The sequence below is a fragment of the Saccostrea cucullata genome, unplaced genomic scaffold (assembly GCF_032062105.1).
Source record: "Saccostrea cucullata isolate Sc308-1 unplaced genomic scaffold, CSIRO_AGI_Scuc_v1 ctg389, whole genome shotgun sequence".
Lineage (NCBI taxonomy): Eukaryota > Metazoa > Mollusca > Bivalvia > Ostreida > Ostreidae > Saccostrea > Saccostrea cuccullata.
Window position 1 is genome coordinate 105,031 of NW_026923763.1, and position 27,550 is coordinate 132,580.

Consider the following 27,550-nt stretch of genomic DNA (forward strand, 5'->3'; position numbering starts at 1 on the left):
TCTTCCGCTGAAGACGGAAGACCTTAATAAAAATAGTGGAAAAGAAACCTAAGAATAACAGTAAGGTCTTCCGCTGAAGACGGAAGACCTTAATAAAAATATTGGAAAAGAAACCTAAGAATAACAGTAAGGTCTTCCGCTGAAGACGGAAGACCTTAATAATAATAATAATAATAATAATATTAATATAATAATAATAATAATAATAACTAGAGCAAAGCTCGTTGCAAAGCAACGAGTAGGTCTTCCGTCCTGTTTGACCGGAAGTTTATTGCTACTTCCCGTGTGACCGGAAGTGTTGACGACGGACATCAAATTAATTTTTATGCTCCCAGTGACAGATGTTACCCAAACACTTTTCAAGAACGGTAAAAATACGCGTTTTTCGACTACTTCCGGTTTGGCCGGAAATGACGTCGACGGACGTATTTTGACGACTCCATTAGATTAAGCTTGACATTTTGAACAACTTTGCTTCATGGACGTATTACAAATTCTCAATACTTTTTGAGATATAAAGGAAAAACTTTCGGCCCCTGAAGACCCCTAATTTAAGGGGCCAGCCCTTTTTCCGAGATATCATTTGGAAGAACTTAAAATTCTACACTTCTTTTGTTCTATATGTTTTAACAAAATATTTCCAGGTAAAAAGATATCGTAGAAAAAGTGCTAAAAATTTTGAAATTCGCGATAGGCCTATTTTCGGGCCATACCGAGCGCCGACGTGCAACACTTCCGGTAAAAATAAAATACATTCCACAAATCTACAGACATAGGTCTACTAGACCTGAAAGTATCACGTGTCTATCTAAAGTCCTTTAGGAGAAATCGTGCGGACAAACTGACCCTTAAAAAATCAATTTTGTGCTGATAACTCCGAACCGGAAGTGACGTCATCAAAACAGAAAAAAACGCATAAGGTTCAAGTGATGTTACATAAGTCCTAAAAGTTTCATGGAAATCCATCGAGCCGTTTTCGAGAAATCGCGTGCACAAAATCGGTAAGAAAAAAAAAACAATAATAATAATAAAAGTGAAAAAGAAACCTAAGAATAACAAGAAGGTCTTCCGCTGAAGACGGAAGACCTTAATAATAATAAAACTTTATTTATTTAAAGAAGGTAACCTGGTAAGTGCATGCACTATTCTTCCCCAGGGCCCTCTATACATCAATTACAAAAAGATACAAGATACAATTCATCATATATAATAGGAATTACAATCACAAATTATGAAAACAGTGTCCATGTACAGAAATAAGACAATACAGAAATATGACGATCATAAACATATGCTCAAATAATTGAGCGACAGCTGATAATGTAAATTTCTACATTACGTTTAAATGCTTGTAAAGATTCAGAGAGTCTAATGTATTGTGGAAGTTTATTCCATAGATGTACACCTGAGTACTGAAAAGAGGTCTTGAATAAGTTTGTATAAAATTTTGGTAATTTAAGATCGTAATTAGTTTCAGATCGCAGGTTATAGGAAGTTGAAGAGTGAAATTCAAATAAATTATGAAGATATTCGGGAGTCATTCCGCTGAAAATTTTGTATAATAATATGTATTTGTACAGATCAAAGTAGCTCATAAATAGTTAACCATCCAAGTTTCTCAAATAGTGGTTTAGATGAAGAATCAGGACTTGCATCAAGAATAATCCTTGCTGCCCTTTTTTCTAGTTTAAATAGTCTGTCCATGTCCTTCTTAGGGGCATTACCCCAAACAGTCAAACAATAGTTAATAGATGGTAAAATATAAGCATTGTAATATAGTTTCCTGGTATGAAGAGGGAGAAATTTTTTAATCCTACGAAGAGTAAATAACTTATAATTTAAAGTTTTACAAACCGAATCAATAAGATTCGCATACTGTACCTTATCATCAATATGTACACCAAGAATTTTTTCAGTTTCAACCATTTCAATTGTTTTGTCTGAGGCATAAAGTTGTAAATTTGGATTTTCTAGTTTTGATTTTCTTTGTTGTGTTCCCATTAACATACATTTCGTTTTATCTACATTTAATACCATTTGATTTTGAGCACACCATTTCTCAATTTCACAAAGATCTAAATTTAGTGTATTTTCTAAACATCTTGCATTATGATTATTAGAGTACAAAGTAACATCATCAACAAACATATCAATATTTGAATTGTTTACATGTAAAGGAAGGTCGTTTATGTACAATAAAAATAAAAGTGGACCTAAAATTGACCCTTGTGGTACTCCTGCTGTGACGGGTAGTGTATTGGAGACACATGTTCCAAATTTAACACACTGGGTCCTATTGTAAAGATATGATTTAAACAACTTTATAGCTGTTTGGTCACTCGGGCACCAAGCTTACTGTGTTATCTAATTTGTTGAATGAAACTGGATCAATTTTTTGGAAATATTGCTCACTTATGCATCAGGAAACAATTCAATGAAATATCTGTTTTAAGAAGTTAACTTCATACATATTTTCCAAGGACTTCCTTTCAAAAAAATGTGTTTTCCTCAAAAATTATCAAAGTCTATCATTTAAGGTTCCGCATGATTATTTGTATCTATCTAGTTTTTTGTTATATTTACGTACAGTTTAATGTTTGAGGACAACCTTTCGAGAAAAAAGCATATCCTATGCATCAGTAAAAATAACACAAAACACGTTACAATACATGTACATGTATAAATCATACGATGCAGTGAATTATTTTTTCTTTACATTATGTATTCATGTAAATAAGATGAATCTGTTTTGGCAATTGATTGAATGCTTGTATCTGAAAAAATTATATCCTATTTTGGAGGAAATGGAGTAGGGTGTTCGGATTCGCTATATACTTTGTTTTAATGGTGATTAGGATCGAGGTTTCCGTTTGTTTTACATTTCTTATCAGATATTCATTAATTTAGAATTTTATCATAGTTGTTGCATTGTTCCCCAAGAACAAGACTTTTTAACTTTCCGGATATGAATTACGGTTCCAAAATGTCTTATATATTGTAAAAAAAAAATTAAAAGTAGTGATTTTTTAAATACTAGATTAAGACATAAGACAATACAGAAATATGACGATCATAAACATATGCTCAAATAATTGAGCGACAGCTGATAATGTAAATTTCTACATTACGTTTAAATGCTTGTAAAGATTCAGAGAGTCTAATGTATTGTGGAAGTTTATTCCATAGATGTACACCTGAGTACTGAAAAGAGGTCTTGAATAAGTTTGTATGAAATTTTGGTAATTTAAGATCGTAATTAGTTTCAGATCGCAGGTTATAGGAAGTTGAAGAGTGAAATTCAAATAAATTATGAAGATATTCGGGAGTCATTCCGCTGAAAATTTTGTATAATAATATGTATTTGTACAGATCAACTAGCTCATAAATAGTTAACCATCCAAGTTTCTCAAATAGTGGTTTAGATGAAGAATCAGGACTTGCATCAAGAATAATCCTTGCTGCCCTTTTTTCTAGTTTAAATAGTCTGTCCATGTCCTTCTTAGGGGCATTACCCCAAACAGTCAAACAATAGTTAATAGATGGTAAAATATAAGCATTGTAATATAGTTTCCTGGTATGAAGAGGGAGAAATTTTTTAATCCTACGAAGAGTAAATAACTTATAATTTAAAGTTTTACAAACCGAATCAATAAGATTCGCATACTGTAACTTATCATCAATATGTACACCAAGAATTTTTTCAGTTTCAACCATTTCAATTGTTTTGTCTGAGGCATAAAGTTGTAAATTTGGATTTTCTAGTTTTGATTTTCTTTGTTGTGTTCCCATTAACATACATTTCGTTTTATCTACATTTAATACCATTTGATTTTGAGCACACCATTTCTCAATTTCACAAAGATCTAAATTTAGTGTATTTTCTAAACATCTTGCATTATGATTATTAGAGTACAAAGTAACATCATCAACAAACATATCAATATTTGAATTGTTTACATGTAAAGGAAGGTCGTTTATGTACAATAAAAATAAAAGTGGACCTAAAATTGACCCTTGTGGTACTCCTGCTGTGACGGGTAGTGTATTGGAGACACATGTTCCAAATTTAACACACTGGGTCCTATTGTAAAGATATGATTTAAACCACTTTATAGCTGTTTGGTCAAATTTGTAATGGGTTAATTTCTCTAGAAGAATGTCATGATTCACCAAGTCAAATGCTTTACTAAAATCTATAAATGTAATTCCAATTAGTTCACCACGATCCATTACATTAAGCCAACTTTCTGTTAGTCTTGTAAGGGAAGTTTGACAAGAATGGAGTGCCCTAAATCCCGACTGGGATTGAGTTAGAAGATCGAATTCATTAGTGAAATTTTGTATTAGCTTAGCTACATGTTTTTCTATCAATTTAGATACAGTTGGTAGAATAGAAATAGGACGATAATTATTCGGGTCAGCTTTGTCACCTTTCTTAAAAATAGGTGTTACCTCTGTCTGACAGGTGGATTCCATCTTTCCAGTAGTATCCCTGTTTGAACTTTCCATCTCCAAAGATTTCTGAAGTAGGGATCACAGTGACACCATACATTTCACATACATCTTTAATAATTTCATTAACATCACTGACATTGGTATCTCGCCTAGCCAACACTTCCGAAATAAACACACGTGCACTGGGATTCCGATGTTGGAGGTCCGCGATTATTTCCGCAAAATCATGTTCAATGCCCTCTGCATTACGCCGCCTTGAAGCATCATTTCCACCAGCTAAAACAATAATATTTTTATATGATGACACATCCATTTTTGTAAGTTTTGTCCTTATGTTAGAGATGGTTGCTCCTCGGTTTGTGCTGACCTGTACACTAGAATGCAATCCTCTGGTACGGATCCTTTGTAAAATGGAGCTCCCTATGATGAGGACAGATTTGTTTTTTGGTTTCTTTCCAGGTTGATCTGTGGGATTGGGCAAAGCAGGAACAATCTTGATCTCAGGAGGCTCGGTGGTATCCGTCATGGTACTACTACTGGTTAAGGGCGCTTTAATGTCATACTGACTATGCCTTGATACACCTGGCCCAGGAATTTTAATTCCTTCTGTTGATGTCTCTTTCTCCTTTGTCCTGTTTGGAGCTGTTTGCGTACCTTTTGTTTGAAGAGATGCGACCTTCCTCGATGCATTTAATTGCTGTTTAAGATCACTGACTTCTTGTGACAGAAGTTGGACAGTGTCTGAGAGTTCCTTAATGATTTTTGCACTGTCAATGCAATGATGACAATTCATTTGGGGGTCTTCGTCAATTTGTTGGGACTTACTTTTAGGAGTTGATGTGCACTGCGGAGATGTTTCCTCTATGGTCTTACATCTTGTCTCTAAATTTTCATCAGAGGTCTTCAAATTCTTGAGAAATCCCTGGCACCACAGAAATTATGAGTCTCCTTGGATGTGAATGGTATTTGTTTTCTCATAAATGGTGACTGTGACAGAATCGTCGTGAGATTTATATATAGATCCATGTCTTCTTTTTTCACGGTTTTTAAACAGCACAAGTTCTCTCTGTAGTAGATCCAAGATGATGGGGTACTTGTCCCCATTGGAAGTTATTGTGACACTCCTCTGATTTTCCTTAACTTGGAGGAAATCTGGTGCATCTAGATCTAGTTTCACAGATTCATTTTGCAGCTCATTATTTACACTAAATGATCTTGAAAATCCAGTAAATGAGTCCAAAAGTGACTTGAAAAGGTTAGAACTATCACTCAAACTCATTATTATTCCATTGTAATTGCTAAGTATAGAAAAGAAATGCAGGAGCCGTAAAAAACACGTCTGGTCACCTTGACTGCTTATCTCTTGAGTTTAACAAATGCAAACCAGTATCTGTATGAAGGTACGTTGAATATGCATATTCTTCGTATTTGTAGCTGTCTTATTTCCACAATTGCCCCTTTACCAAAAAAACAGTTATAAAAAGTCAAACGATTTCTTCAAATTTCCTCATAAGAATAACATCTAACATGCCTCTATCTTATTTAATGTTATATTATTGCATTCATTATTCCGATTTCTCTATAATTTTACAAACCTTTCATTGAAAAAATTAACACACCAAAATGTAGAGAACAAGTCATAAAACATACATTTCAGATAATGAGCATGACACATTTAATAGGACAATTTTTGCTAATTAATCAAGCAGAAACGTCCTAGTAAAGTGCATTGTTTTTCATCATTTTTAACCAATCAGAATTATTATTTTTAAAAGCGGAGATTATATTCAAGGAATTACTTGTCGAATTTATATAAGAGTTTTAATGAAAGGGCGTTTCCTTCAATTTTATTCTTTCATAAGTAAAGTAAATTATTTTTCTTTTCAATTATTACCTTGAAGTAGTATTATTTGTTGCTGAAACGTACTTACTTATGCAGAATCACTGAGGGATTTTTAATAATATGTCAAAGGACTCTGAATTCCTTTAATTTGATTTAACTTATTTTTTTGAATACTTTTATATAGGAAACGCAAAGTCACAAGCTGGTAACCTGCAAACATATAATTATAATTGTTAATTTTATAAACTCAAAAACGTTAAGTTTAAAAGAGCAAATCTTAATACAACATGAAACATTTGTACAACGTTCAAGCATAAAGTGACCCATTCAAGAAACATTTAGAAGTGCTTTGCAAATATGATTTATGTTCTTTTTTTTTTAATTTACAAAAATAAAAATTAATCTTTAAAGAAGAAGGTACAGTTTCAACACACATTAAGCCCTATATTTTTCTAAAATATAAAAGTGATATAAGAAATTAAAATTCATTCTTTCTGAATCATAGGAATTCTCGGTAGTAAGGATACACAAATGGTATTTCTCATATGACCTCCTAAATGCTAATTGTGACGTCATTAATTTGTGCATTTTCCTTTATCTACTTAAAAAGTTGCAGAAAACTTCAATTTTCAGTGGTATTTTCCTTTAGGAAACATTCTCTACCACCGTCGCCCGGAAAGATTTTGAGATATGTGATTTTTCATAGCTGTTTGCACAATATATCCAAAAATTAAAGCGGGCGACGGTGGCAGACACTATTTTCTAAGGGAAAATTAGCAGAAAACCGAGTCATTCTGAAGCATTTCTGCATTTAACTTTAAAATGTACCAAATTAATGACGTCATATTTCAGGAAAGGCTCTTCATAATGCCATATTCTTTAATAATTTATCATATTCAACTACTCAACTATTGCTAAAGCCAATTTCACAACTTTTTAAGAACAATAAATTTTTAGGGCACAATAAAGCTCAAACCGTACCGTCTTCTTTGATGTATATGTTTCTAATTACTCTTTTGGAATAATTTAATGACAATTTATATAACATACATTTATTAAGATGCTTTGTAATCATTTATATTATTCCAAAGAAATTATGACCCCAAGCTACATGCAGACATCTCATATTTACAACGCAATAAACATTTGTTTTAAAAATTTCTTTTTTAGTCAACAAATGAATAAAAGCAGACAAAATAATTTCATTTTGTATCAAAGCGTTTATTATGACATTGTCATACTTAAAATGAAAGTAGGCTGTAGCGTAATCTTCACCTATAAATTCTTTTGTTTTAATATTAAATTTTGAGCATGGAAATATTTTCTCTTCCTGGTTTTCTGATTTGATTTGAACACATTTTGTTATATAATTGATACAGAAATATATTGGGCAGCACGTTTAGCCCATATAAGCCCTCTCCACGGAATTCTTCAAAAATCTAACATGATATATGAATTGGGATTTGATTGTTTCATCCAAAACATCACTAGTACTACTTTCACAAGTGCTTTTAACATTTGGCGAAGGAACAATCATTACCTATCTGTTCATTTTAGCCTTGTCGAAGCATGGAACCAAGATCTAATTTCTTGCTTTTAATTGAATTAAAATCGGGTACCTACACCTTTTTACTCGGGCACCAAGCTTACTGTGTTATCTAATTTGTTGAATGAAACTGGATCAATTTTTTGGAAATATTGCTCACTTATGCATCAGGAAACAATTCAATGAAATATCTGTTTTAAGAAGTTAACTTCATACATATTTTCCAAGGACTTCCTTTCAAAAAAATGTGTTTTCCTCAAAAATTATCAAAGTCTATCATTTAAGGTTCCGCATGATTATTTGTATCTATCTAGTTTTTTGTTATATTTACGTACAGTTTAATGTTTGAGGACAACCTTTCGAGAAAAAAGCATATCCTATGCATCAGTAAAAATAACACAAAACACGTTACAATACATGTATAAATCATACGATGCAGTGAATTATTTTTTCTTTACATTATGTATTCATGTAAATAAGATGAATCTGTTTTGGCAATTGATTGAATGCTTGTATCTGAAAAAATTATATCCTATTTTGGAGGAAATGGAGTAGGGTGTTCGGATTCGCTATATACTTTGTTTTAATGGTGATTAGGATCGAGGTTTCCGTTTGTTTTACATTTCTCATCAGATATTCATTAATTTAGAATTTTATCATAGTTGTTGCATTGTTCCCCAAGAACAAGACTTTTTAACTTTCCGGATATGAATTACGGTTCCAAAATGTCTTATATATTGTAAAAAAAAATCTTAAAAGTAGTGATTTTTTAAATACTAGATTAATAACAGTTTCAAATGACACAACGATTTTTTCACTCCACATATACTAGTATTTTGATAAAACATCGGTATTGTCATTATGACACAGAACCATGGAGAGGTGGGGGGTATAGTCACATTCCCCCTTTTTGCCAAAAAAAAAATTCATTGAACCTTGAGGCGTAGTTTTAACAAAGTGTCCCCATTTCGCCGTAAATGTGATATACAGATAAGAAAAAAGTACTAAGGCAAAATGTGAATTTTAGTATTTGTTAATATTATTACGGGGTTGGTATAAAGATTTAGAAGATATTTTTTAGACTGAATTTAACAGTTAATGTGAATTTATGAAAACAGTGAATGAATTAATACAATGAATGAAATAATACATGTAATACGAAGTATTAAAAAGGTACATTGTGCTAAATATATTAAATCTTTATCATCCTAATTAACCTGAGATTTTACTAAGGCGAAATGGGAGTGCTAAATTTAATAATTAAGGGGAGATGGGAACAAACTGTTTAAATACCCACCGAAAATGGAAAATTGCCAAAACTCCAAAATCCTATTTCATGGGAAGGGGTAGGGTAGAGGCAATTTTTTTTTCAATGCCAATTTCATATTTTGCATACATTACTACATTTCCTTGACATCTCATTACTTCAGTAACCAATGCCGGAGGCCTTTCAATGATCATTTTCAATAGTAAATTAATGTTGTGGGACATCCCCCCCCCGTGTTGCTACGTGCCTTAATCGTCACTATTTTTCAAGTACATGTATTATAGTCATGTAAAAACAGTGTGCATTTCAAATGTTCAGGAGATGCCAATAGTAACTAAAGGAGCGAAATCTTTAAATTACAATTTAATAAATGGTGATTTAACTACAAACATTTTCATTTTTAATTAAACAATTTTCTAAGCACTTGTCTATTCTTAACAGTTTGTATACAGTAGGACCATATAATAAAACATTTAATGATATTAAAATCCGTTTTCATGGCTACTTAAGTATAAATTTTATTTTCAAGAAATTCAGTTTTACTCAATTATGATAGATGACACTTTGTGTTTGTGTTCAGCTAAATCTGTCCTTTATTTACTTGTATCCAGGATTTTTCCAGTCGACCGTTAAAGTTTTAAAAAATTCATTTTTTCAAAATTCTTGAAAAATCATAGAAATGCTTTCCTTAAATTTTAAAGAATGACCTATACTGGTGACTTTTATTCCATTACTGTACATGTGTTATTGTTATACAAAACGTCAACGTCACGATGTTGACGCATATAATGTCAACGTAATGACGTGACAGTATTGAATAATTAAGAAAACAATGCTAAATTGAAACGGCTGTAAAAAGAAATCCAGAAAAGGTATTCTTAAAAAATAAAAAGTTTTACAACAAACAAATCTTCGAGCATAATGTCAGGAAGTTTTATTTATTTTGATGACTAAGTGGATTTTTGCACTTCGTGGATTTAGTTCTTTAATAATAATGACGAGATTTCTTCCTGTTCTTATTGTTGTTCATTTAAATTTTAGATGAAATTACTTTGCTGATTTTTAATCTGTTTTTAAGCATTAAGATGTACTTTGCATACATTAATGAAAATATTTATTAGGTTTAAGTGGGTAACTGTCTTCATCAAAAAGATAACTTTCATGCATAGAAGCCATTTTAATCCCAACAGTGTGATTAAAAAAGCAACAGACTCAGCTTTTAGAAAAAGGAGTAAGAAAAATATCGAATGTTAAGTACTTCTTTCTTTCCGATGCATGCTCTGATTCTGATATCATTTTTATCAAAATCGAGGCCTACATTTTAACCTTTTTCTGCAAACGACCTAATTTAATTCACACGGCTCTGGGGCTTTAAAGTCAGGTATTTTCAATAATCTGCTTTAATCTAAAGTGAAAAATAAAGAAACAGAATGCATGAATAAAGACTGATTTGTTGGTTATTACTTTGTAAGGAGGACTTGTACTATGTTTTAAGATGAACAAGTAATGGTTTTTTATTCCAACCAAGTACGATTTATTTCCACTTAGCCAACATTTTGAAAAATCCTATTCCCACATAGCCAACATTTTGATTTTTACACCTGAGTGATTAACAGGCTATAGTCTGTTTTCTGGTATGCTTATATATGAATTACCTGAGAACTTATTCCTTTGGAAAATAAAAACAATGTAAAAATATACCCACAAGAGGTAAAATTTTAGTCAAAATAAATATAAAATTAATTAATCAAAAAAATGAAAGTCAAAAATTATTTTATGTAAAAAAAGTAGTAAAATTTTACCAGAGAATTAATTAATTAATAGATAGAATATTAATATCATTTAAGCAAATTTAGAAAAAATATATTTATTTTACCACGCAACATACTTTCATTAGAAAATAAATAAAAGAACACACACTGACGAAACAATTATGTATAATCATTAAAAATCGTTGAGTCAACGCTGCATCTTCTGGAAATATATGCATAGCATTTCCGGTCTTTTTTTTTATTATTTCATTTCCGACATTTTTTTGTTTTAATGTTCGCCATAATTTTATTTTAATATCTGGAATTCACTATTGCAGCAATTCAATATATGCATACATGTAGCACTGAAGTCTGTTAGTGAAATCATAACACTAATGTCTAAGTCATTGATGAATTTTTAAAACTCAGATATTGGATTTCAATTATTTATTTATGATTTTTTTTAAATGTTCATAAGTTACGTCTTCAGATTTTAAACTAAAAGTACTACATTTTTTTTTTGAAAAATGTTGCATGAAAATATTTAATTTTCAAGCTTCATTTAAAGACTTATTGAATTAAATTATAAATTAAAGAGTTGTCCTTCCTGGCTGAGGGTCGGAGTCCCTTAAGTAAAAGAAAATATACTTAGTTTTCAAATTTATATTTCCCGATGAAAAAAAAATAATGTATTAAGCATTTATTATTTTAGGTTTACATCAATGATCAGGTATAATAAAATGTAATTCTTTAGAGAAAGAGTATTTGTTATTCATTTCATATTTTAAAGAAAAGACATATAAAAATAGTGTTATAAAAAATGAAATGTTTTTTAAAAGATCATAGTTTAAAAAAATGATTTCATATTTTTGATATGAACTAGGCGTACATTTAATATTTCTGAGAAGAAAACATTTAAATTTTTTTGCTATTATTCTTATATGAATTATTAACTTATTATTCCGCATATAGCTGAACAGACTATAGTCTACCTGTAATTAATTTCTTTTGTTCTCCATCTACACCCCATTCCCACTTAGCCAACACAGAAATACCTGTGTTTTACCTGTATTTTTTCAAAATGTTGGCTAAGTGGGAAGACACCCCAAGTACTAATGAATTATATCCAGCCCGAGTCCGAGTTTGTTTTGCTAAAATTAGACACAATACCCATATTGTGTGAAAAGATCATTTATTCACGAAAGTACATATTTCATAATATTGAATATTCTATAATAGGCATTTAGAAAAATACTTCATATGATATGATTGAATAAATGACATAGATTCACAAAGGTGGAGATAAATATGTTGCCACCCATCACCTCTGAAGGTGGGGATTAATTTTAATCAATAAACTTATCAACCAATTAATGAAACATTTGGTGCAAGTAAAAAATCCCACTTACTTCACTTTATCAGACATTTCATGTTTTTTTTTATTTATTTATTTAAGTCATGGTATTGAGCATTTGTGTATTATATAACCATCCATTTATGTTGCGGTATGTATTTTAGTGATAAATGTGGCCGAATACTTGTTTTACGAGGGATTTCTATTTTTTTAAGCAATCAAAATTGTTAAGCTCTCCTTTACGCATGTAAAAAGACTCATGCAATCCATGCACGGATCAATAAAGGTGTGCAATACAGTCTCCCCTCAAAACGTTTGAAATTATTATATTTATTTTGTATGATACCCAGGATAGGATATGCTTCCCTAAAAAAGACCCCCTTCCACATTCAAGCACACAGCCATGCTCAAGACACTTAATCCATGGCCATGAATAACTTTTAAGCAGAATTTAATACTATTGTGCAACCTGAATCTACGCTGTTTCTTGAGGTGTAGGGTGGTTTCCCGCCGATAACGTGTTCGCACAGAGTAGTTTCACCCCATTTATCTACAGGTAAGATATGGGTAGTATGCAGAATGGTGTGAAAATGTGAAAAGTAGCGACATCAATCATCCAAAATTGTTAGAGATTTATTAGGACCCGACACTCCAAACCCCACTTCTAGTAGTATTTTTTTTGCATAGAGCAGATTAGTATTTGATTTGAATTATGCAAGTAGCTGTAAAGTGTTTCGGTATTAGGAAGCCTTATCAGGGGTCACGGACATAAATCATAATTTTTGTTTTAGGTGAGACCGGAGTATCTCGTCACCTATATTCTTGTGTTTGCTGTACATGTAAGATATGATTGGCTGAGAATTAGATAAAGTTTTGCATTTTGGATGTCTAAGAATGGTGTTCCAATATTTAAGAAATCTTTTTTTTTTATAGTCCTTTAACTAAGGGTTAAATTTAGTAACCAGTACCGTAGGGTCACGTAATGGTTGTTCTTTATTGTGTTTGATGATGGGTTTTGATCGGTTGCTTTTGATCGTTTTGTCGATAGTAGGATCAATTTCCGAAGTAGAGTAGCCTCGCTGTGATAAGTGCGTCTTGAAGTCATTGAGTGTTGCATGTAATATTTCAGGGTTTGTAGTATTTTTTGCATGTCTTATGCATTCTCTGCTTGTGGCAGTGATTACCAAAATTGGATGATTCTTCTATCTCCGGTTGCGTTCCGCTGAATATTAAAAACCGTCATCACGGTATCTGCCGTGGAAGACGATTTTGCTGGCATTGCGAAATTGTGCAGTTATATTCTTTGTGATTTGATACATTCTGATGTCACAAATTTTTGGACTGGGGAATGCCCCTATACTTGCTCCTATTATTTGTAATATTTCCCATCAAATTCAAAGTAATTGTTTTCCAAGACGCATTTCAGAAGTTTAGATCCCCAGGTTAGGATATGGAATGTCTAATTGCAAAAAAGTGGCGCAACGTTCCTTTTCTGTGTGTTTTTATTTTGTGAACTTCATTTGACTAGTGCTTTCTTTTAATATATGTTTTTTGTATGTTGATATTATAATGAAAAAGTAATGTTGCAATGAAATGGAAAGTCTATAAGAATAATCGTCTTCATGCAGAAAAATCCTTGTTCTACATAATTAAATATTGTAAACCTAATGAAAAATATTGACAATCTTCATTGAAAAGTCAGAGATTTGTGTAATAAATATATATATATATATATATTTTTAACATCCAGTCCTAAATTATTCCAACTTAGACAATTTGTTCAAATAGTCATTCTGTAATTTTGCTTCAAACGGGGTTAGTTCCCGTTTTGCACACATTTGATTTACAGGTAATTAAAAAAATGTGTGAGAAATGGGGGTTTGACCAGGTCTAATAACTACTTAATTGCTAAATTCTACATCATACTCAGTATGTATGTGAAAATTGAACTTATAGTGAAAAAAATAAGAGAATAATTAATACAAAGTTACTGTATTTGATATTAAGTTACTACGTATTATTAATTTTAATTCTCTATTTTCTTTATTATTCGTTATATCTATAATTCCTATAGAATTTTATTGAAAAGTATTCTTCTTTCTTTCAAATTGGAATTAATTTATGAATAATATTGACTTAATATTAATAATTTATTCAATAAAATAAAATATTTTCCTAAAAATATATAAATAATTTAAATGAAATGCTTATAAAATTGTATTAAACCTCTCAAAAATACATTAAGATAAATCAGGTATTCACAGGTAAATCCAGATAAATTCAGACCCAAAAATCAGACTATAATTGCTTTCAAAACACACTTCACACCTTTTGTTGTATACCGAATCATCAAATGTGTGCAAAACGGGAACACTACAAAAACGGCCTCACTATAAGTATCAATACAATATGGGATAATTATCCGACTAACACGACATTAACGTTAGGGGTTAATTAATTACAAGCTACTAAGTTATAATAACAGGTAATCGAGAGGAAGCCATTCTGCATACTAGCCATATCTTACCTGTAGATAAATGGGGCGAAACCACTCGGCGCGAACACGTAATCAGCGCGAAACCACCCTACACCTCGCGGAACAGCGTAAATGCAGGTTGCACAATAGTAATAAAATCTGCTATATATTCTTGCCAAAAATGTGTAAGTTTAAGAAGGTGTAATTAATTCAAAACAAATTTCTGAGAAGTTTCCTTTACATATCTTGTAAAATCATTCTTCATACAGATTTTAATACCAAAAAAAAATTCAGTTTTGGTCGAGGTCGAGCAGGTGTTTGAAAATTTAGTCCAGGGCCTAATCACTTCCCACTCTTGACAGTATATAGAAAAATCAGCATGCACTAAATTTTAATAAATCTGGTCACTACAGGAAGTTTACATTTTGTATTTAATTTCATAACAAAGTTCAGCTCCAGTCTCGTATCAAAATGCCCGAATCGAAAGGGAAGATTCCGGGATTATTTTACGTCAGCCATGATTTGACGTGAACTCAAGTGAAATACTGTTACGACACCTAGATTGGCTTGCCTGTCTGATCCTCGATGTTTTACTCCAGTTTAGGAACAGCGAATTTGTGTTATCGAGACAAGCGTCTGGATGATCGAGACTACAAATAATGACGAAAAAGTAGTAGCATATAACAAAAAGTACTATAATAATAATAATAATAATAATAATACTTTATTTAAAGAAGGTAACCTGATTAGTGCAACCACTCTTCTTCCCCTTCTTACATAGTTATACACATACAGACATATTATAAATATTTACATAAATATACAAATACAAATAAACATGAATCACAAATTAATCTGACATTGTTTTAGATATTGTTTTACTTGTCTCTTGAAAGTATTAAGAGTTGGTGACATTTTTATATGCACCGGTAAAGCATTCCATAAAATGGTACCAGAGTACTGGAACGAATGTTGAAAAAGTTTACATTTATGAATTGGCACACACAAATCAACATTGGATTCATATCGAAGAGTATATTGGTTATTAATTTGAAATTGAAACATTTCATGTAAATAAGTAGGACAATAATTAAAGAGAGATTTATATAACAAAACATATTTATTTACAGTAAGATGTTCATAAACAGTAATCCAATCAAGTTCATCAAAAAGTGGCCGTGAGGGTGCATCAGGGAGCGCATCTAAAATATACCTTGCAGCACGTTTTTGAAGTTTATGAACTCTATCAAGATTTGCTCTGGCTGTATTTCCCCAAATTGTTAGGCAGTAATCAATGGTAGGCATGTATAATGAAAAGTAGTATGATTACATGTAAAGTAGTATAAAGAAAAGTAGTATAATGAAAAGTAGTACATTTTTAATGAAAAGTAGCATAACGAAAAGTAGTATGATGAAAAGTAGTGTATAATGAAAAGTAGTATAAAGAAAAGTAGTACATGTATAATGAAAAGTAGTATAATGAAAAGTAGCACAATGAAAAGTAGTAGCATATAAGGACAAAATACCATCATATAATGACAAAGTACCATCATATAATGACAAATTTCCATCATATAAAGACAAAACACCATAATATAATGACAAAGTACCATCATATAATGACAAAATCCCATCATATAAAGACAAAGTACTAGCAGATAATGCAAATTCTGCACATAAGTTACGGCGTTCCATATTAAATACTATTTTCTATGTAATGATATCAAATAGAATTTTTATGACATCAATCGATTAAACGCTTGTAATTTCTTTTAGAGATGAATATATACTTGGGCCTATTCCAGTTATGAAATTGCAAGTATTGCTGCAATCAGATGAAGATCGATGAAACATTCCTTTCCATACAACTCTGGGAAACATCCTGCTACAGTTCATCTCAAAATATCCACTGGGACATACTGGTAAAGAAACAAGTATCAGTAAAAGTTAAAAAAAAACATCAAAGATAATAATATTGTAACGTGCAACGCGACCGAGCTTGATGTGTGGTGATATGACTTGTATCACCGAGGCGTTACACTTAGGTTCGTTAACCTGTTAACTCAGATTTTTGTTGACCAATACGATTATAATCAAATACATACAAATACAATAGGGTTCTTCTTGATTGGACAACCACTAACTGTGGTCGACGGGTGTCTCCCGCAATGAATTTCTCTGGTCCTGCCACTCTAATTGTACTGCTGCATCTTGGCACTTCCTCCACTTCTGTGGTATGCCACCTCTCTCGCCATCAGCCTGCTGCCTTATACAGGTCTTACGCATTAGCTAATATTGGTGACCCCTCACTGCCTTTCCCCCAAAACTGTGTGCCTTATTCAGGTCTTAACACCAGTTGAAGAGAATAGACAGTCAAGCCTCAACAGGCTTGTCACCAGAGAGGTATCCTGAGATTCCGTAACACGGCATGTGCTACCTCAGTGCAGTCAGTCCAAGTCCATAGTCAGCTTCATACTACTTGTATGATTGTAAAATCAATATTTTTTAGGGTTTAAGAATTTATATAAAAACGTAGGTCTAACGTTAAAACGAAACTAAATCACAAAATCAATTTCCGTTTCATTACCCTCCCCTCAAGATTATATGCGTCCCGCATATGATTAACTATTTACAAATTATTTACATACGTACAAAACTTTTCAATGCCTGACAATTTGTGACATCTCCCTAGGCATCGATGAATGCATCATTGCCGAGAGTTTCTCGCACCTCACCAGGTGCTGATGCGTAGGCCAAATTGGTTAGTCGTCTAATGGCCTGACCTAACTCTGGTATTGACTTAGATGCTCTTTGCCATCGTTCTTTTAGCTGAACAAAATTCAGATCTGTTTGGTTAGGAGAGGAGAACCTCTCCTCAAGGGATCTGACAAGTGTCTTATAGTGCTGTTCAGTATCACTTGGTAAGTCACCTAACACTGATTGTGCTTGGCCACGCAGTGATACAGCCAGATAAAGACCCTTCTTATCTTCTGTCTAGCTGTTTACAACAGCGCATGCCTTGAAATGTGATTTGTAGTCAAGCAAGGAACTGGTTCCGTCATACGTGGCTGGCTTGATTATATGACCTGTCTTGGCATTGTCTGTCCCTATTGACTGCCTCCGTGGTTTTGGCGTGTCAAACAGAGCAATTGGTGTGTAGCTTGGTTTGCCTGCGTCTGGAAATCTAACTTTAGGCCGTGCGCCCTACTCGTCAAATGACACATCTCCTGACATACCAGCCGGTTGTTTATCAGTACTGTGTGTCGCATATCCAGACTCTTGGCTTGCCGCATTTGTCTGACCATCGTTGCTGGTTGGCGTTCCCATCCTTTCTAAGAGCTTCTCCATCCGCTCTATAGTTTCTGACACTTTCTTAGATGAATACATGGTCAACAAACCCCCGACGCTTGCCACCAAATAATGTAACGTGTAACGCAGCCGAGCTTGGTGTGTGGTGATATGACTTGTATCACCGAGGCGTTACACTTAGGTTCGTTAACCTGTTAACTCAGATGTTTGTTGACCAATACGATTATAATCAAATATATACAAATACAATAGGGTTCTTCTTGATTGGACAACCACTAACTGTGATCGACGGGTGTCTCCCGCAATGAATTTCTTCGGTCCTGCCACTCTAAACGTACTGCTGCATCTTGGCACTTCCCCCACTTCTGTGGTATGCCACCTCTCTCTCCATCAGCCTACTGCCTTATACAGGTCTTACGTATTAGCTAATATTGGTGACCCCTCGATGCCTATCCCCCAAAACTGTGTGCCTTATTCAGGTCTTAACACCAGTTGAAGATAATAGACAGTAAAGCCTCAACAGGCTTGTCACCAGAGAGGTATCCTGAGATTCCGTAACACGGCATGTGCTACTTCAGTGCAGTCAGTCCCAGTCCATAGTCAGCTTCATACTACTTGTATGATTGTAAAATCAATATTTTTTAGTGTTTAAGAATTTATATAAAAACGTAGGTCTAACGTTTAAACGAAACTAAATCACAAAACCAATTTCCGTTTCAATATGTTTCCAAACTTGCTTACTTTGACATTGATTTGTAGTGCTATTGAAGAAGAAACTCGAACAGCATTTAGTAGGTCCTTGTTCTCTAAAAGGCATGTTATTTTTTTATATTATATTAACTTTATCAGGAAAATAGACATAAAATGTACGTAAACATTCTTGTGCAAGCAAAGTTAAACATGTTCGTTGACATAAATGTTCAAACTATATACGAGATTAAATTATGATGAATTAAATCTCGTAACAAACCGTATATATTGCTCGATAGATTTTCGGACCCTATGGAATTTTATCTCGTGTCCCACCCGTACTTATATCCCGATAGATGTTTGAAAATAATTATACCTTATTACTTATATTTTCAAGTGTGACTTATTCATACTTCATATATGCCTGATTGTGACTTTTAACGTGTGAAATACATTATTTTTTTCAAACCCAACGGCATGTATGTAGTTCACTTTACGCACGTTGATCATTTATGACGTCACTGAGAAATTACGTCGAACGTTTATCCATACGCACATCTATGACCTCTTGACTCCGTACCGGTATTTATACAGTTATTGATGCGCATTGGTTTCAGTAGTGTTATACAAAGGAAAACATTTGCAAATGTAAATATTTGAAAATATATTTTTAGAATGATGTAAGAATAATGACACAACTTTCTTCCAAAACATTTCCTTTTGTAAAAATATACTTACTTGCAACTTTTGCATGTAGCCAAGTGTTTAAAAAAAGCAAATCAGTATCTGTATAAATACACGTTGAATAATTATACATAGTTTTTATACATGTATTTGTAGCTATCTGACTTCTGCAACTAACCCTTAATAAAATAAACTGTAATGAAAAATCAAATGCAAATACTTGTAGCGCTGCATTCTTTAAAAGCAAGGCCAGGCATCCGCAAAATTATATTGAAAGAATCGGGCGTTACTCATACATGAACCCTTCCAATTTATCGATTTAAAATTCAACCCAGGTAATAATATAGCACTGAGACAGCTGGGTATTTACCCGGCATTTAATTCAAAGTAAATGAACTTTAATGGAAACAACTATACTGCATGTTTAAACAGGTATGTACATGATGACATATATAAACGTGCTGTAACATGTTTAAACATATAATTTTGTAATATCTAATTGTTCGTAATATCAGGATTTTTTTTTCTGTAATCGTTGTACCTGTAATGTCATATTCATAGAGATAAACAACAAACACCACAAGGACCTTTGTGTTTTTTGATACGGCGTGCTTTTTTCAAAAAAAAAAAGCGGGATATTCGTGCTTTTTCAATTATGTGGTTACTTTTGAACAATAAGTAATGTTTTATTGAGGGCATTCATTGGAATGTAACAGTAGTCAAATTTATTTTTTCTGACTAAAGAAACAAATTGAAATCAGAAAATACTTTAAAAGACCGAACACTCCTCCCCTAGATACAGACTTTCAATTTGTTGTTTAAAAAAATTACATTTAAAAAAAAACTTTTGTTGTTTCTGGAGGGGGGATCTTTATAAAAAAAACAGCAAAAATAATTTTTATGCCCCCGGATCGAAAGATACCAGGAGTATAATACTATTGTCCTGTCTGTCTGTCTGATTTTCTGTTTGTTGTCAACTTCAACATAATCCATAACCGTTGAGTTTTTGGGCTATGGCTTTCATATTTCACAAATGTATTACTTGCGACAAGATCCTTCTTTGGGTACCACAATAATTTACCTCTTGACTGTAAAATTTTAACTCTTTCGCAAAAACACTCTTTAATCTTGGTCATAACTTTAGAACATTTTTAGCTAGGGTTTTCTTACTTCACAAGTGTATATTTTGTGACAAGACCTTTCATCTTTGTAAATATTTTTGACGTTTTTACCTTGACCTATTTTTTGGCCCACTTTTGAATAAAACTTTAACTTGGTCATAATTTTTGAAGAGATTGGACTAGGGCTCTCATATTTCAAAATTGTATTTCTTGTAAAAAAAAAAGAAAAAAAGAAGACTTTACTTTTGATATCAACACATTTGCCCTTTTGTATTTTAGCATAAATGAATCATTTATTCTATTTCATGATTATAATCAGGTTTTTAGGAGGACCCCACACTGGATACAAATTCTGGCTTTCTTTCAGTTTGCATGTACCCTGTTTCTATGGACTTCACCGGGATCTTCGTATACCTGTATGCAGTTTCTATTAAGGTATATAAGCAAGGCTTGACATAAAGTCCTTTAAAAAATCTATTTACGTCAACATGTGTACAATATAAATAGAGAAAAGTATCATTTCCCTTTTCTTAAAGAAATAAAAAGAATCTTAATTAGAAATACTTTTTTGAAAATGTCCAAATTATACAGTCATGGCTTTTAATGCTGACTTAATTAATTCTATGCAATATATTTTTAATACGAGGGACGTTCAAAAATTACGCAGACTCTGCTATTATTTACTCTTACAGACATCATCTGGTTATGAAATTTCACAGAAATTTGTATCTTAAAAATTTCAATAAATTTAGGGCAAAATTTTGTATTTTGAAAAAAAAAAATCTTAAAAATATCGCTGTGTTGATATCACCGATCGAGAGGTACAGAGCACGACAAAACATTTAAAACAAAAGCATGCGGAATCTAAAATTTTACACAATAATTTTCTATTATTTGTGATATATATCGACAAATCTCAAATGTATCTTTATATTGCTCTATTATTATGTATTTAGATTTCTTACGTGATATTTGAAGTACTAACAAATAAAGTGATTTTTCTCCGATGCAATTCCTTTGTAAACGACTGTGTAAATGACGTCTCCCGAATTGACGGAGCACCACACTTCTGTTAAATTATGTGAAATGCACGAGATATCAACAACATATATCCAAAATAATAAAAAATGTAGTATACTAGGGTATTAGCGACATTTGTTTACAAATAGCAAATTGGAATTTTAGACCGTTAAACCTCTGTAAAAATGCCGTAAGGAAGGACGGGAAGATTATCGACGAAAACTTTATCAGGACTGTAAAGAACGTGATTGAGAGTGACCAATGTGACACTTTATTCCTTGAATAGCTGCAGGTTCTAGTTTTAAAACCTAAAAATAATATGCTTTACTTGTTATGTTCCCCAAACGAAGTTGGGGAACATATTGTTTTTACTCTGTTTCTTATTATTATTAAGGTCTTCCGTTTCCAACGGAAGACCTTCTACTGATTCGTTTGTTTCTTTTCCACTATTATTATTATTTTTTTTTTTTCTTACCGATTTTGTGCAGGCGATTTCTCGAGAACGCCTCGACAGATCTTTATGAAACATTCAGCAATGATGGCAAATCATATGAACTTAGGGCGTTTTTTTTTATTTTGCCGTCGTTACTTCCGGTCGCGAGATACGGCCAATTTTCTTTTTTTAAAATGTCATTTTGTCCGGAAGTGTTCTCAAAAACGGTTTGAGATTGAGTCTTGAAACTTTCAGGGATGATAGACTGTGACAGGCTCTCTTGAATTTTGTATAAATTTTTTGTTGACGTCACATCCATTGTCCACCGGAAGTAGTTTAAAAATATGCAAAATTTTCTTTTTTTCTTTTTTAAATGTTTCTTATATAGGCAAATAGAGTGTCTCGAGTATTATTATGTCCACCGGAAGTTATTTTTTCAAAACCGGAAGTAGTCCAAAAAATGAGGATTTTTCATCGAAATTATCAGGGATGATTCCTTTACACTCAGAGAGGAGTTATAGGTCATTTTAAGTACTTCCGGTCACACCGGAAGTGAATTATAAAGACCGGAAGTTGTCTGAAATTTACAGATGTCACTCTTTAATGTGTTCTCACGTATTTAGAGGAATTGATATGAACTTTTTTTTTCATTCTAAGTTGTTTTATGATTGTATCAAAAATCGAACGGAAGACCTGCTCGTTGCTTGCAACGAGATCTCCTCTAGTTATTATTATTAAGGTCTTCCGTCTTCAGCGGAAGACCTTATTGTTTTTCTTCGGTTTCTTTTTCACTTTTATTATTATTGTTTTTTTTCTTACTGATTTTGTGCACGCGATTTCTCGAGAACGGCTCAATAAAATCTTATGAAACTTTCAGGATGTATGGAACATCACTTGAACCTTATGCGTTTTTTTCCGTTTTTATGACGTCACTTCCGGTCTAGAGATATCGTCGATTTTCTGATTTTTAAGGGCCATTTTGTCCACAATTTTCCCGAAAAACGGTTCTAGATAGAAACTTCAAACTTTGAGGCTAGGTAGAGCTATGTTTGGAGAGGTGCATCAGGTATATCAATATTACCGGAAATGACACACGTCGGCGCTCGCTATGGCCCGAAAAAAGACCTATCACAAATTTCAAAATTTTAACACCTTTTATTCGATATCTTTTTACCTGAAAATATTTTGTGAAAACATAAAGAACAAAAGATGTGTAGAATTTCAAGATCTTTCAAATGGTATCTCAAAGAAAGGGCTGGCCCCTAAAATTTAGGAACAAGAGGGGCCAAAAGTTTTTTCTTTATATCTCAAAAAGTATTGAGAATTTGTAATACGTCAAAGAAGCAAAGATGTTCAAAATGTCTAACTTTATCTAATGGGGTCGTCAAAATACGTCCGGCGACGTCACTTCCGGTCAAACCGGAAGTTGTCCAAAATTGCATATTTTTGCTGTTCTTGACAGGTTTTTAGATTTCATATGTCACTAGAAGCTCAAATCTTAATTTTCCGTCCGTCGACGTCACTTCCGGTCAAACCGGAAGTAGCCAAAAATGGCTTAATTTAGTAATATTTAACATAGATTTGGAGAATTAAACCATTTTTGGACTTCATTACTCTTTTTTTAAAAATGAAAGTTACTTCCGGTCAAACAGGATGGAAGACCTACTCGTTGCTTTGCAACGAGCTCAGCTCTAGTTATTCTTTTTTTTCTTACCGATTTTGTGCACGCGATTTCTCGAAAACGGCTCGATGGATTTTAATGAAACTTTCAGGACTTATGTAACATTACTTGAACCTGATACATATTTTTTGATTTGATGACGTCACTTCCGGTTCGGAGATATTGCCGATTTTATGATTTTTGAAGGGTCAGGTTGTCCGCAGACTTTCTAAGAAATGGTTCTAGATAGAATCATGAAAGTATCAGGCATGATAGTCCTAAGTCTATAGAAATGCGTAAGGTATTTCATTTTTATCGAAAGTGCTGCACGTCGGCGCTCGCTATGACCCGAAAAATGACATATTGCGAATTTCATAATTTTAACACCTTTTCTACGATATCTTTTTACCTGGAAATAATTTGATTAAACATGTAGAACAAAAGAAGTGTAGAATTCCAAGATCTTTCAAATGATATCTTGAAAAAAGGGCTGGCCCCTAAAATTAAGGGCCTAGAGGGGCCGAAAGTTTTTTCTTTATATCTCAAAACGTATTGAGAATTTGTAATATGTCAAAGAAGCAAAGTTGTTCAAAATGTCAAGCTTTATCTACTGGGGTCATCAAAATACGTCCGGCGCCGTCACTTCCGGCCAAACCGGAAGTAGTCGGAAAACACATATTTTTGCCGTTCTAGACAAGTTTTTGGATAATATATGTCTCTGGTAGCATAAAAATTAATATTCCGTCCGTCGTTGTCACTTCCGGTCAAACCGGAAGTAGCCAAAAATAGCTTATTTTGAAGGTTTTGATGCAAAATTGAAACTATGAAGTCAGTGGAGACAACTAAGCTCATTGCTTTCTTGTGTTGATGTCACTTCCCGAACTTCCGGTCAAAACCCGACGGAAGACATACTCGTTGCTATGCAACGAGCTTTGCTCTGGTTAAGGTCTTCCGTCTTCAGCGGAAGACCTTCTTGTTATTCTTAGGTTTCTTTTCCACTATTTTTATTATTTTTATTATTGTTTTTTTTCTTACCGATTTTGTGCACGCGATTTCTCATAAACGGCTCGATCGATTTTTATGAAACTTTCAGGACTGATGGAACATCAATCAAACCTGATATATAATTTTTTATTTTTATGACGTCACTTCCGGTTTCGAGATTTCCGCGATTTAGTGATTTTCAGAGGGTCACATTGTCCAGCATTTTTCTCAAAAGTGCTTTTAGATAGAAATGTAAGATTTTCAGCGATGATAGAGCAATATATGCTGATGTGACATACACCTTTCTTATTCTCCGGAAGTGCAGCACGTCGGCGCTTGCTATGGCTCGAAAAAAGACCTATCGGGAATTTAGAAATTTTTTCACACATTTTTGGCAATATCTTTTTACACGTTAATATTTTGTAAAGACATATAGAACAAAAGTTGTGAAGAATGTCACGATCTTTCAAAAAATATCAACAATAAGGGGCTGGCCCCTATAATAAAGGGCCAAAAGGGGCCAAAAGTTTTTCCTTTATATCTCAAAAAGTATTGAGAATTTGTAATACATCAAAGAAGCAAAGTTGTTCAATATATCAAGCTTTATCTAATGGCGTCAAAATACGTCCGACGACGTCACTTCCGGTCAAACCGGAAGTAGTCAAATTTTGCATATTTTTGCTGTTCTTGACAGGTTTTTGGATATCATATGTCACTGGAAGCTTAAATCTTAATTTTCCGTCCGTCGTCGTCACTTCCGGTCAAACCGGAAGTTGCCGAAAATGGCTTAATTTTGCAATAATTAACATAAATTTGGAGGATTAAACCATTTTGGGACTTTATTACTCTATTTTTTTAAAATGAAAGTTACTTCCCGTCAAACAGGATGGAAGACCTACTCGTTGCTTTGCAACGAGCTCGGCTCTAGTTATTATTATTTTTCTTCTCGGGAAAATTTTGTCCGCGAATGATCTTGTAAAGTACACATCCGATTAAGGGGAAACCTTTTTAGGGTAAGTAGGCATGTTATGTAGATTTGCGGAACGAAGGTCATTTTGCGCGCACGTGCTTGCAAGAGCGCGCACGTGCAACACGTGAAATGACCAATATGCTTGAAATTGCCGTAACTTTTACATTTTTCGATGTAATGCTTTGATATTTAGAATATATAGACATATTATAAATGTAGATAAGATTACATTGTCAACATGCAATTTTGTGTGCACGTGCTTGCAAGAGCGCGCACGAGCAACACGTGAAATGACCGATTTAATTGATATAGGCGTAAATTTTTACCTTTTTAATGAAATGCTTTGAGACTCATAATATAAGGATATAGTAGTAGCATAGACAATATGACATGGTCAAAATAGCAAGATCTCACGCGCATGCACGTGCGCTTCCCTCTGATTGGCTGAAACTAAAGTCTCGATATCTTTCTTGTTTTTTGATGAAATCCTTTGAAATTTTGTACATAGCCATGCATTAGGATATCCTACGACATGATATATAACAATTTTCATGAAAACACGTGCATGCACGTGCGCTGCAATCTGATTGGCTGAAACTTTAATTAGCTATAACTCCCTTTGTTTTCAATCAAACAGGATGGGATTTGGAACATAGATAGATATAATACACTTCTACAGGAAGGTATGGTCACCATGCACATCCATACACGTGCGTGTACGTGTACTGCAATCTGATTGGCTGAAACTTTAAATAGCTATAACTCCCTTAGTTTTCAACCAAACAGGATGAGATTTGGAACATAGATAGATATATTGGACTTCTACAAGAATGTATGGTCACCATGCACATCCATACACGTGCGTGAACGTACTCTGCAATCTGATTGGCTTAAATTTTAATCAGCTATAACTCCCTTGGATTTCAACCAAACGGAGTGGGATTTAGAACATAGATAGATGTAATGAACTTCTACAAGAAGGTATGCCACCATGCTCATGTATGCACTTGCGTGCACGTGAAATGAGTAAAATCAAAAATACACTTGAATGAGCGTATGTTTTAATACTTTTAGATTAAATACTTTAATATTTAGTATATTAAAGTATATAGATTGTGTAGACAAGATGATATGGTCATTACGCACATGCATTCACATGCGCACGCGTGCAAGATGCTAAAATTTGAATGAACTTGGTACCCTTCTGGGTAAACGTTGTTAAACATGTTAAAGTCTCAAATGCATAAAGTTTGTCTTATTTAATGAAGCTTACAGGGAAAATGGCACCAAAAGGGAGATGGGGAGCGTTTGGGGAACATCTGTAACGGTCCCCGTTACAATTAGCACTAGTTTTTATTGAGTTTAAGCTTGACAAGAAATGGTATTTGGATCTTGAGTAGTAAAACTGTAAACTGTACATAAACTTTCGGAAAATGTTGAGAAAATGAAAGTTCATATTATTTTTAGAATGTCCGTGACGTCGAAGATTTAGCTGCCCCGTGACTTAATAATATGTCCTGATAAATCAACCAAAATTGATATCAATTTACAAAATAATTTAATATGTAATTTTGAAGACCATATAAGTAAAGATTCTTTTATATTATGTGTGACATTTTGCCCGATTATGTCGCCAAATATTTTTTCTGTGCAACAAGTCCGCATAATTTTTGAACGGCCGTCGTATAATGTACAACATTTAGATTTCATATTTAAAAGAAAAATAGACGAAAGGGAAATTGTATTTGAGTTAGCTTTTTCATTTAAAATTGTATTCAAGGAATCCCTAAAGTACCTAGCTCTATAAGAATATATATTTCTAATTATCTTTTAATTAAAAATATTGTATTTACCTGTATTTATGCATGACATAGGTAATGGAATGAATGAATGGTATTTAAGATAAAAAAAAATATTAACCAATACAAAATAGGAGCAGAGCAACAGAGACTTCCAAATAATCAGAGGTGGGATCAGGTGCCAAGAA